This window comes from Dromiciops gliroides, chromosome 1 (genome assembly GCF_019393635.1).
Source record: "Dromiciops gliroides isolate mDroGli1 chromosome 1, mDroGli1.pri, whole genome shotgun sequence".
Taxonomy (NCBI): Eukaryota; Metazoa; Chordata; class Mammalia; order Microbiotheria; family Microbiotheriidae; genus Dromiciops; species Dromiciops gliroides.
In genome coordinates, this window is record NC_057861.1 from 195820021 (window position 1) to 195831802 (window position 11782).

The following is an 11782-nucleotide window of genomic DNA, read 5'->3' on the forward strand; positions in this document are numbered from 1 at the left end:
TGAGAAGCTAGATGTATTCACTTACACATCAAATAAGTGAGAGTGTTGATGTCCCTTCTCAATACATGGGAAGGGAGGCCTTGCCCCAAGCACCCAGTCTCTGTAGGAAGAGGCTACTTATTTCTTTTCTTTTTTTTTTTTTTAGTGAGGCAATTGGGGTTAAGTGACTTGCCCAGGGTCACACAGCTAGTAAGTGTTAAGTGTCTGAGGCCAGATTTGAACTCAGGTACTCCTGACTCCAGGGCCGATGTTCTATCCACTGCGCCACCTAGCTGCCCAGGCTACTTATTTCTTCTGCAAGACACTGTTAATAGAAACTTGTCTTTTGGCTTTGCCAGGAGTGGCTTCCCTCTTCTTCAGGCCCTTTCATTCCTCCTTGGACTCCTACTTGACAGCATTGAGATGGGGTCTCTGTTAGGACACCATGTTCACCTTAAACTTTTCTTAAACTGCCCATACAGAATTCCCTTCATATGTCTCTTGTCACTATGCAGCCTTCCCAGGCTCTGGATTTCAATATTCTCTTCCATTTGCTTTTCTCCACTTGAGGCCTTAATGGAAGGAGGTTCTGGCTCAGGCTTCTGGCCTGGTTCAGGAAGGAGAGATTGAGGATTACCAAATCACCTTCAGTTCCATGATTTCATCTTCACTGTTTTCTGATTCAGGAAGTTTAATTTTTATCTTTTTTTTTCAGTTTCTTTTGCTTCACCATCCGAGATTTCAGGCCATGTTCCCCCCTTTTCCTCTTATTGCTGAATTTTAATAGGCTCTACTTTCCTATAGGGTTTCTTTAGGACTCCAATGTATTCTAGCTTTAGTTTAGTCACAGAAATTGGAGTTGTTACAATGTTTCTTCGTCCTTTACTGCTTGTTCAAATCCAAATTGATTTTAGTTTATTCATAGCAGCTTCCACCCCACCCCCCAAAAAAATTCTCATTACATTTTCTTTTCCTAGTCATTTTCTACTTGCTGAAGATGTATTTGTTACCTCTTTTGAGTCTGTTTTAGTCTCCTGGTTAGTGTCTTAAATTTTGGAAACCATTTTGGAAGTAAACATTCCCAAGCTTCTTTTGGGATGCTACAAAAACTGTTTGATAGCAGGCAGAACATAGTCAGGATAACACAAGTTCCAGCAGCTTCTACATTAAAGTGCCAGAGATTTTGGAATATAATATTCCAGAGGGAAAAGGAACTGGGATTACAAGCAAGAATCACCTACCCAGCAAAACTGATTATAATCCTTTAGGGGAAAAACTGGGAATTCAATGAAAGAGAGGACTTTAAGGCATTTTGATGAAAACACCTGAGCTGAATGGAAAATTTGACTGTCAAATACAAGATCCTAAAGAAGCATAAAAAAGCTAAATAGGAAAAAAATCATAAGGGATATTAAAAGGTTAAACTGTTTACATTCCTACATGGAAAGATGATACTTGTAACTCATAAGAACTTTTTCATTATTAGGGGAGCTGGATGGAATATATTTAGACAGAGGGCACAGGTGTGAGGTAAATATGAAGGGATGATATCTTTAAAATATAAAATTCAGAAGTGAGAGGAATACACCAGGAAAAACGCAAAGGAGAAGTGTAATGGGGTAAAGTATGTCACAAAAAAAGAAATAAGAAAAAACTTAGACAGTGAAGGGGAAGATGGAGGAGGTTCTGGGAAGTGAGTGAACCTTATTCTAATCAGAATTGGCTCAAAGAGGGAATAACATTCACGTTTAATTGAGTATAGTAATCTATCTTACCCTGCAGGAAAGCAGGAGGGGAAGGTGTCAGGGTAACAGAAGGGAGGGCAGATTAGGGGAGGGGACAGTCAGAAGCAAAATACTTTTTTTTTTGCAAGGCAATTGGGGTTAAGTGACTTGCCCAGGGTCACACAGCTAGTAATTGTTAAGTGTCTGAGGCCAGATTTGAACTCAGGTCCTCCTGAATCCAGGGCCAGTGCTCTATCCACTGTGCCACCTAGCTACCCCAGAAGCAAAATTCTTTTGAGGAGGGATACGGTGAAAGAAGATAGAAATAGAGTAAATATTAAGGATAGAGGAAAATACAGTTATCAATAGTAACTGAAAAAAAATTGAAGATGGTCCTCATTTCTCAAACACAGAGAACTGAATAAAATTTATTAAAATAAGTTCGATTTCCCAATTGATAGATGATCAAAAGATATGAAGTTATAGTCAAAGCTACCTATAAGTACATGAAAAATGCTCTATCTCACTATTGATTAGATAGAAGCAGGTCAAAACACTTCTGAGGTACTACCTGATATCTATTAGATTGGATAAAAGGATAGCAGAGGAAAATGACAAATGTAGGGGATATGAGAAAAATGAGAAATCAATGCACTGTTGGTGAAGTTGTAAACTGATTCAAACATTCTGTAGAGCAATTTGGAGATATGGCCAAAGAGCTATAAAACCATGCACACTTTTTGACCTAGTAATACCACTACTAGGTCAGTATCCAAAAAGAGAGAAAAACCAAAAAGTTGAATTCAAAATTAAGGACATGCCTATGAAGTGGGGAATGGCTGAATTAAATTGTGGGATGAGATTAGGATGAAAACCTATCTTGCTATAAGAAATGATGAGCAGGATGAGATCAGAAAAATGTGGAAAGACTTACATGAGCTGATGAAAAGTGAAATTGACTATACACAAACTAACAGTAAATGTTTAACATAATCAGATATGAATGACTTGTCTATTTTCAGTAATACAATGATCCAAGGCAACTCTGAAGGACTTATGAAAAATGCAATCCATCTCCAGAGAAAGAACTTATGCTGTCTAAATACAAACTGAAGTATAATTGTTTGAGTTCCTTTTTCTTAAGTTTTTTCCTCTGTTTTCTTTCACAACCTGCTTGCATTCTTATGGGGGGAGTGAGGAGGGAGGGAGGAAGAAAATTTAGAGCACAAAGTTTTAAAAACCTATATTAAAATTGTTTTTTACAAGTAATTTGGGAAAAAATAAAATTCTACATGAATGGAAAAAATAAGAAAAGGAGTAGCCATGCCAAATTCCTTCTAAGATACAAATATCCTGTGTGCGTGTGTGTGTGTGTGTGTGTGTGTGTGTGTGTGTGTGTGTGTGAGGTCAAATTTGAACTCAGGTCCTTTTGACTCCAGGGCCGGTGCTCTATCCACTGTGCCACCTAGCTGCCCTTCAATATTCTTTTGATACCTACATCTGAGAGAGTCAAAATAGAGAAAGAAAACTACAAACCAATATCCCTAATAAGTATTAATGCAAAAACTTTAAATAAAATATTAGTAATGATATTATAGCAACCTATCACAAAGATAATACACTCTGATCAGGCTCAATTTGTAATGTATTTTATATAAAAGACCACTAAGGTCTCCAAGTAAATAAAGCTAGGGTTTTGAGGCTGACTTAGCATTTTACATATATTAACTCATTTGATCCACACAATAACATGGAAACACTTGTAAGTATTGCCATTACCATTATTTCCATGTTACAGAGGAGGAAACAAAGACTCTGAGATGTTGTTACTTCCCCTTTACACAATACCTAATGAATGTTTCTGAAGAGATATGAACCCAGATCTTTTTCTTCTAAGTGTAGCACCCTAAACACAGTGCCATGCTATCTAACAATTAAATCAAAGCTCAATTTGATAAAAGATACCTGGAAATTATGGAAAAAGTAAAACCTAACAATATGGGAAGAAACATGGTGAGAAGAAGTAAATGTTGTAAATGGTGCACAACTTATTTATCAAAATAAAGTTTAGTAATAACAGAATACATTTGATTTTTTCTTGAAAATTCTTCCTTTGGATACCATTCACAACAGTATTTCTTCTTTTAAATATCTTTTTTACAATATTTTTGCCTAGGAAAAAACATATAATAAGAATCCTTTGGAGATACTGAAGACCAGCATTTCCTCTAAATTTATAAGAAAATCACCAATACAGCTTTTATAACCAATTTGACTAATGGTGATATTGAAATATTGAAATAGTTGTTTTGATATGGCTGAGATATTGTGAAAAGTTAGTTGTTCTTTTTTTCCCCTTAGGAAGATTCTTTTTTCTTTCTTTTTTTACCTATATGAATACTTTATTATTTTCCAGTTACATTTTAGATAATTTTCAACATTTGTTTTTATAAAATTTCTAGTTTCAATTTTTTCTCCATCCCTCCACTCCCTCACCCTTCCCCAAGACAGCAAGGAATCTAATACAGGTTATATATGTACAAGCACATTAAACATATTTCTGCATTAGTCATGTAATGAAAGAAGAATCAGAGCAAAAAGGAAAAACCTCAAAAAAAGAAAAACAACAACAAAAAAAACAATAGAAATAGTATGGTTCAATCTCCATCCAGACTCAACAGTTCCTTTTTTTTCCTGGATTTGGAGAGTATTTTCTGTCATGAGTCTCCTGGAACTATATTGGACCATTGTATTGCTGAGAAGAATCAAGTCTATCACAGTTGATCAACATAAAATGTTGTTGATACTGTGTATAATGTTCTCCTGGTTCCGCTCATCTCACTCAACATCAGTTCAAGCAAGTCCTTCCAGGTATCTCAGAAATCCTCCTGCTCATCGTTTCTTACAGTACAATAGTATTGCATTACATGCAAATACCACAACTTGTTCAGCCATTCTCCAATTGATGGGCAGCCCCTCAATTTCTAATTCCTTGACACCACGAAAAAAGCAGCTATAAATATTTTTGTATATGTGGGTTACTTTCCCTTTTTATGATCTCTTTGGGAAAAGACCTAATAGTGGTATTGCTGGGTCAAAGGGTATGCACAGTTTTATAGCCCTTTGGGCATAGTTCCAAACTGCTCTCCAGAATGGTTGGATGAGTTCACAGTTCCACGAACAATGCATTAGTGTTCCAATTTTTCCATAGCTTCTCCAACATTTATTATTTTCCTTTTTTGTCATCTTAGCCAATCTGATAGGTGTCAGGTGGTACCTCAGAGTTGTTTTAATTTGCATCTCTCTAATCAATAGTGATTTAGAGCATTTTTATATGGGAATAGATAGCTTTGATTTCTTCATCAGAAAATTGCCTGTTCATATCCTTTGACCATTTTGCAACTGGGGAATGACTTGGATTCTAATAAAGTTGATTTAGTTCCCTATATATTTTAGAAATGAGGCTTTTATCAGAAATATTGGCTATAAAAATTATTACCCAGTTTTCTGTCTCCTTTCTAATTTTGGCTGCATCACTTCTGTTTCTACAAAAACTTTTTAATTTAATGTAATCAAAATCATCCATTTTGCATTTCATAATATTCCCTATCTCTTGTTTGGTCATAAACTGTTCTCCTTTCCAAAGATCTGAAAGGTGGACTATTCCTTCCTCTCCTAGTTTACCTATGGTATCACCTCTTATGGCTGAATCACGTACCCGATTTGACCTTATTTTAGTATAAGGTGTCAGATGTTGGTCTATGCCTAATTTCTGCCATACTATCTTCCAGTTTTCCCAGCAGTTTTTGTCAAATACTGAATTCTTATCCCAGAAGATAGGCTTTGGGTTTATTGAACACTACATTACTAATGCCATTTACTGTTGTGCCTCCTGTGCAAACCTATTCCATTGATCTACCACTCTATTTTTTAGCCAGTACCAGATAGTTTTGATGACTGCTGCTTTATATTAAAGCATCAGATTTGGTACAGCTAGCCCACCTTCCTGTGCATTTTTTTCATTATTTCCCTTGATAATAGTGACATTTTGTTTTTCCAGTTTAATTTTGTTACTATTTTTTCTAGCTCTATAAAATAATTTTTAGGTAGTCTGTTTGGTATGGTAGTGAAAAAGTAAATTAATTTAGGTAAATTTGTAATTTTTATTATATTAGCTCTGCCTATCCATGCCCAATTGATATTTTTCCAATTTAGATATGATTTAATTTGTGTGAAAAGTGTTTTGTAATTGTGTTCATAGAGTTCCTGGGTTTGTCTTGGCAAGTAGACTCCCAAGTATTTTATATTGTCTACCGTTATTTTAAATGGAATTTCTCTTTCTATCTCTTGCTGCTGGACTTTGTTGGTCATGTATAGAAATGCTGTTGATTTATGTGGATTTATTTTATATCCTGCTACTTTGCTAAAGTTGTTCATTGTTTCAAGTAATTTTTGAGTTGATTCTCTAGGATTCTCTAATTATAGCATCATATCATCTGCAAAGAGTGATAGTTTTGTTTCCTCCTTACCTATTCTAATTCCTTTAATTCCCCTTTCTTTTCTGATTGCTATAGCTAACATTTCTAGTACAATATTAAATAATAGAAGTGATAATGGACATCCCTGTTTCACCACTGATCTTATTGGGAATACCTCTAACTTATCTCCATTACATATAATGCTTGCTGATGGTTTTAGGTAGATACACCTTATTATTTTACGGAAAGCACCACCTAGTTCTAAGCTCTCTAGCGTTTTCATTAGGAATGGATGCTGTATTTTGTCAAAAGCTTTCTCTGCATCTATTGAAATAATCATTTGATTTTGGTAAGTTTTCTTATTGATGTGGTTGTTCATGTTAATAGCTTTCCTAATGTTGAACCAGACCTGCATTCCATGAATAAATCCTACCTGGTCATAGTGTATGATCCTGGCGATCACTTCCTGTAATCTCCTTGCTAATATCTTATTTAAAATTTTTGCTCAATATCCATTAGGGAAATTGTTCTATAATTTTCTTTCTAGGTTTTGGCTCTGCCTGGTTTTGGTATCAACACCATATTTTTGTCATAAAAGGAATTTAGTAGAACTCCTGCTTCACCTATTTTTCCAAATAATTTGTATAATATTGGAATTAATTGTTCTTTAAATGTTTGGTAGAATTCACTTGTAAACCCATCTGGCCCTAGAGATTTTTCTTAGGGAGTTCATTAATGTTATATTCAATTTCTTTTTCTGATATGGGCTTAAGGGTTTTATTTCCTGTTCAGTTAACCTGAGCAGTTTATATTTTTGTAAATATTTATCTATTTCATTTAGATGTTCAAATTTATTGGCATACAGTTGGGCAAAATAATTCCTAATTATTGCTTTCATTTCCACTTCACTGGTGGTGAAATCACCCCTTTATTTTTGATACTGGTAATTTGGTTTTCTTTTTTCTTTTTTTACATCAAATTAACCAATGGTTTATCTATTTTATTGGTTTTCTCATAAAACCAGCTCTTAGTTTTATTGATTAATTCTATAGTTTTCTTGCTTTCAATTTTATTAATTTCTCCTTTAATTTTCAGAATTTCTAATTTTGTATTTAATTGGGGATTTTTAATTTGTTCTTTGTCTAGCTTTTTTAGTTGCATGTCCAACTCATTGATCTCTTCTTTCTCTTTTTTATTGATGTAAGCAGTTAGAGAGATAAAATTTCCCCTAAGCACTGCTTTTGCTGCCCATAGGTTTTAGTATGTTGTCTCATTATTGTCAATCTCTTGGATAAAGTTATTGATTGTTTCTGTGATTTGTTGTTTGACCCACTCATTCATTAGAATGAAATTATGTAGTTTCAAACTGATTTTCAGTCTACCTTTCCATGGTTCTTTATTACATTTAATTTTTATTGCATCATGATTTGAGAAGGATGCATTTTCTATTTCTGCCTTTCTACATTTGACTATGAGGTTTTTGTGCCCTAATATGTGGTCAATTTTTGAATATGTGTCATGTACTGCTGATAAAAAGGTATATTCCTTTCTATCCCCATTCAGTTTTCTCCAGACATCTATCATATCTAACTTTTCTAACATTCTATTAACATCTTTAACTTCTTTCTTATTTATTTTTTTGGCTAGATTTATCTAATTCTAAGAGAGGAAGATTCGGATCCCCATTAGTATAGTTTTTCTGTCTATTTCCTCTTGTAACTCATTTAACTTCTCCTCTAAGACTTTGGATGCTATACCACTTGGTGCATACATGCTTAGTATTGATATTACTTCATTATCTATAGTACCTTTTAGCAAGATGTAGTTTCCTTCCTTATTGGAAGATTGTATCCCTCTGTCTTTTTTTAGGTTCTGTAGTTTCAGAATCTGTTTAGAGGCTTGATTTAATATTGTTTTTAAGGGAAACTTGGGAGAACTCAGGCAGCTTACTGGCTTCTCTCACCATCTTGGCTCCCCCCACACACACACACCTCGTGGTGTTTTTGAAGGATATAATTCTTATATGGTCTACTTTTTTTTTTCAGGACAATGAGAGTTAATTGACTTGCCCAAGGTCATTCAGTTAGTAAGTGTCAAGGGTCTGAGACCAGATTTGAACTCAGGTCCTCCTGAACCCAGGGCTGGTGTTTTATCCACTGTTCCACCTAGCTGCCCTTTATATTATCTATTCTATCATACACATGTGTACACACCCAGTGAATTCCACTTTAGAGCAAACTACTCTTTAACTGTCCTTTATCCAAGTCCATCAACCTACACAGTCATGTCTCCTAAAATTTATTGGATGCTTAGGACCCACTGGATAACTAATTTTTGCCATCTCTTTTCACCTCTCTTTAACTCAAGGTTTCAATTTGAAAAGGGTAGACAATTGAAGTTAAAGTAGTTTGTGAGAGAGGGGGAAATATCTACATTTTCAGGGTATTGAGTGGTGACAAATATAATACTAGACTCTACCGAATTTTGTGCAAATATGTGTTCCTTTTGGAAAAGGAGAGTAATGTAGGTAAATTAATCCCTGCCTATTATTTCTTAAATACATATAATACTGGCTTGAACATGGATGGGGGTCAGGGGTAGAAGGAAGAAGTATAATCATAAAAAGTAGGAAGGAAGACTCCTTTTGTGTAAGAATAAAAATGAAAGCAACTTGAACATTGGGAGGTTACAAAGAGAACACTTGCCTGGTGATCAGATTTTTGCTTGAGGAGGTTGTGTTGATGTTTGTCAAGGGAAGCACAACTGTTCACAAAAAACAACAACAACAAAACAAAACAACAGCTTGGGAGTTTATCTAGGGGATGGCCAGATAACTAAGGGTTTTTTGTAAACTTTCTACAATGTTCTCATTTAATTAACACCACTTGGAATTGCCATTTCAAATTACATTCATTTAGGGGTCTGGGAACTTATTGTTCATGTTATTTACCTCTGCATGTTATTTAAGATTGCAGAGCTAGTTTGGAGCTAGCAATTCACTGAATGAACCAAAGGTATTCAATCCCTATCTGGGAAAAACTGGATAATTTTAAATATGAAAATCACTTAAAAGAATATGTAACTAAAATGAATTTCTGGTTTACGCATTTCAAATTTGATGTTAACAAGTCTAAAGATATATATTCAGACTTTAGAACTAAGATTTCTACTAACTTTTAAAATTGAACAATGATCTTATAGATGTATTCACAAATTTGTCTATCTCTGTGTGTTTTCCTGCATGGGTTTATTATGTTTTGCAAAGCTTTAAGAAATGAGCTAGCACTTAATAATGCTTGTCAATCCCTAATGAGAGCATTTCCAAATGTCATTTTGGTGTTTGCAGGTTTCTAATAACTTTATCCTAATTGAAATGAAGTCTGTATATGGATGAGGAACCAGGGCAGGAAGGGGTGGAATTTATTGTTGCCATTCAAATTTCTCTACAGGGAGATGACCATGTTTTAAAAATATCTGTCAGAAGAAGGTGATCAGGATGGTTATAGGTGGAGACCATATTATATGTAGATATATGGATAGAACTTAGCTTAGAGAAAGGACAGAATAGATTTGTGCGTATGTGTATGTAAGTATTACATCCACACCCATATATATATATATACTATCTTAAAATATTTGAAGTGCTGTCACTTGGAGGATAGATTAGACTTGTTCTTGAATTCAGAAGACACAATAGAAACAATGGGTATAGGTTATAGAAATGATTTGGGAATAATTTTAAGTAAAAATCTGATAATATTTAGAGCTATTAAAGGACAAAGAGCTACTTCAAAAGGGAGTGTCTTTTCTCATTGTTGGATATGAAGCAGAAGCTAGATGAACAATCATCATCTAGCTAGTTAGGAAACTTGAAGTTGGGATATTCAGTTACAAGGTACTGATTAAATGTATCCCAGTCCAATGCAGTGATTCTGTGATGAAAGTAAGATATATTTTAAATTATGTTTGAAAATGAGGATAGGAAGGAAGAAAGGGAATAAACTAAGAAATTAATAATATAATGAAAAGTTAAGCGATGACACTAATAAAATGGCTTTCAAGCATCCTAACTCTTCATTTCTGAGTCCCATTAAGACTTCCTGAACCTTAGTAGCATCCTCTTCTCTTTGTCCCAGTTGAAAGAGTGGGAAGGGGGGAGGGGCACAACTGGATCTGGGGTCATAGGACTTGAGTTTGAAACCTGGAATTGTGATTTATTGTTTGACTTTGGGTAAGACACTTCCCTTTTCTGCACCCAAATTTTTTCATCTGTAAAATCAGAAAATCTAATTAGTTGACTGATACAGGGTGTTAAGAACTATAATTTAATAATATTATGGTCACATCTTCCCCCAAAAGGATTCATTGTCAGAAAATTCCAAATCATTTCTTTGTATCCTTGTTCTAGACATTTTATTCCTGGGAGGGACCTTTGAATTAAAAAAATTACTCACTTTGATATATCCTTGGTTTTAACTTAAAAGAAAAAGCAAAACAAGTTAGCCTCTAAGTAGGGAAAAAATCTTAGAAAATAATCTTTGACCCAAAAACAGCAAAAAAGAACTCCTGGAGCAGCAAAAGTCTCAAAAAGATGGTCTGAGATTATTTTCCAGCCAAAGATAGATTAAAGGGTGCCCTGCTGGGCTGAGAAAAGAGTCCAACCCTGTAATCATGCTGACACAGACGCCAGGCTCACTGCCTGCCAGAGGAACTTACCCCAAGCCTCCCAATCAGCTGCAGCACCAGCATCTTCTGGAGCTAAACTTATGGTGGGGTGAGAGGGCTGAACAGCTGGTCATGGGGTGAAAAATAGAGGGGTGACTGTGGGACCTAAAGAGGAATTCAGCTGTCCCACACCAGCAGGGAACCAGGAAGAAATATTGAGCATCAGGAGGCCGAGGTGGGGGAGGGGTGCAGGCTTGTCAGAGCTAAGAACCACAGCACAGAAAATGCTGGTTGGTTAATTAGTAAGTTAGCTTGAGGTTATCTTCAGACCAGAGAACAGGCCAGGCAAGTGAAAAACCTGCCTTCTCTCAAACTGAAACACCTGGGACCCTCTAAAGCTTGGGACAGTGTGGCTTTGAAGTAGGGTCCCAATGTAAGAGGGAGTTAAAAGTCAAGTAAAAGATTGCAAGATGAGCAAGCAAAGAAAGTTGAGAACTATTGAAAGTTTCTTCAGTGACAAGATTGAGGTGCAACCTCAAAAGAGGATAACAACCCCAGGGCCCCTACATCCAAAGCATCCAAGAAAAATATGAATTGGTCTCAGGCCATGGAAGTATGCAAAAGGGACTTTGAAGAGAAAGTAGGAGATATAGAAGGAAGATTTAGAAGAGGTGGAAGAAAGAATGGAAAGAGAAATGAGAGAGATGCAGGAGATCCATGAGAAAAAAGTCAATAGCTTGAAAAACCAAATAGAAAAGTAGATACAAAAGCTCTCTGAAGAAAATTATTGCCTAAGAATTAGGATTGAACAAATGGAAGCTAGTGATTTTATGAGAAACCAAGACACAGTAAAGCAAATCCAAGTGAATAAAAAATAGAGGGCAATATGGAATATTTCCTTGGAAAAACAGCTGACCTGGAAAATATATCCAGGAC

The 11782-nt window shown here is 35.3% G+C and overlaps 1 pseudogene; it reads right to left on the reverse strand.

Moving 5' to 3' along the window:
- Positions 1-285: 285 nt before the first annotated feature.
- Positions 286-10930, reverse strand: LOC122746955 (annotated as a pseudogene).
- Positions 10931-11782: the final 852 nt, after the last annotated feature.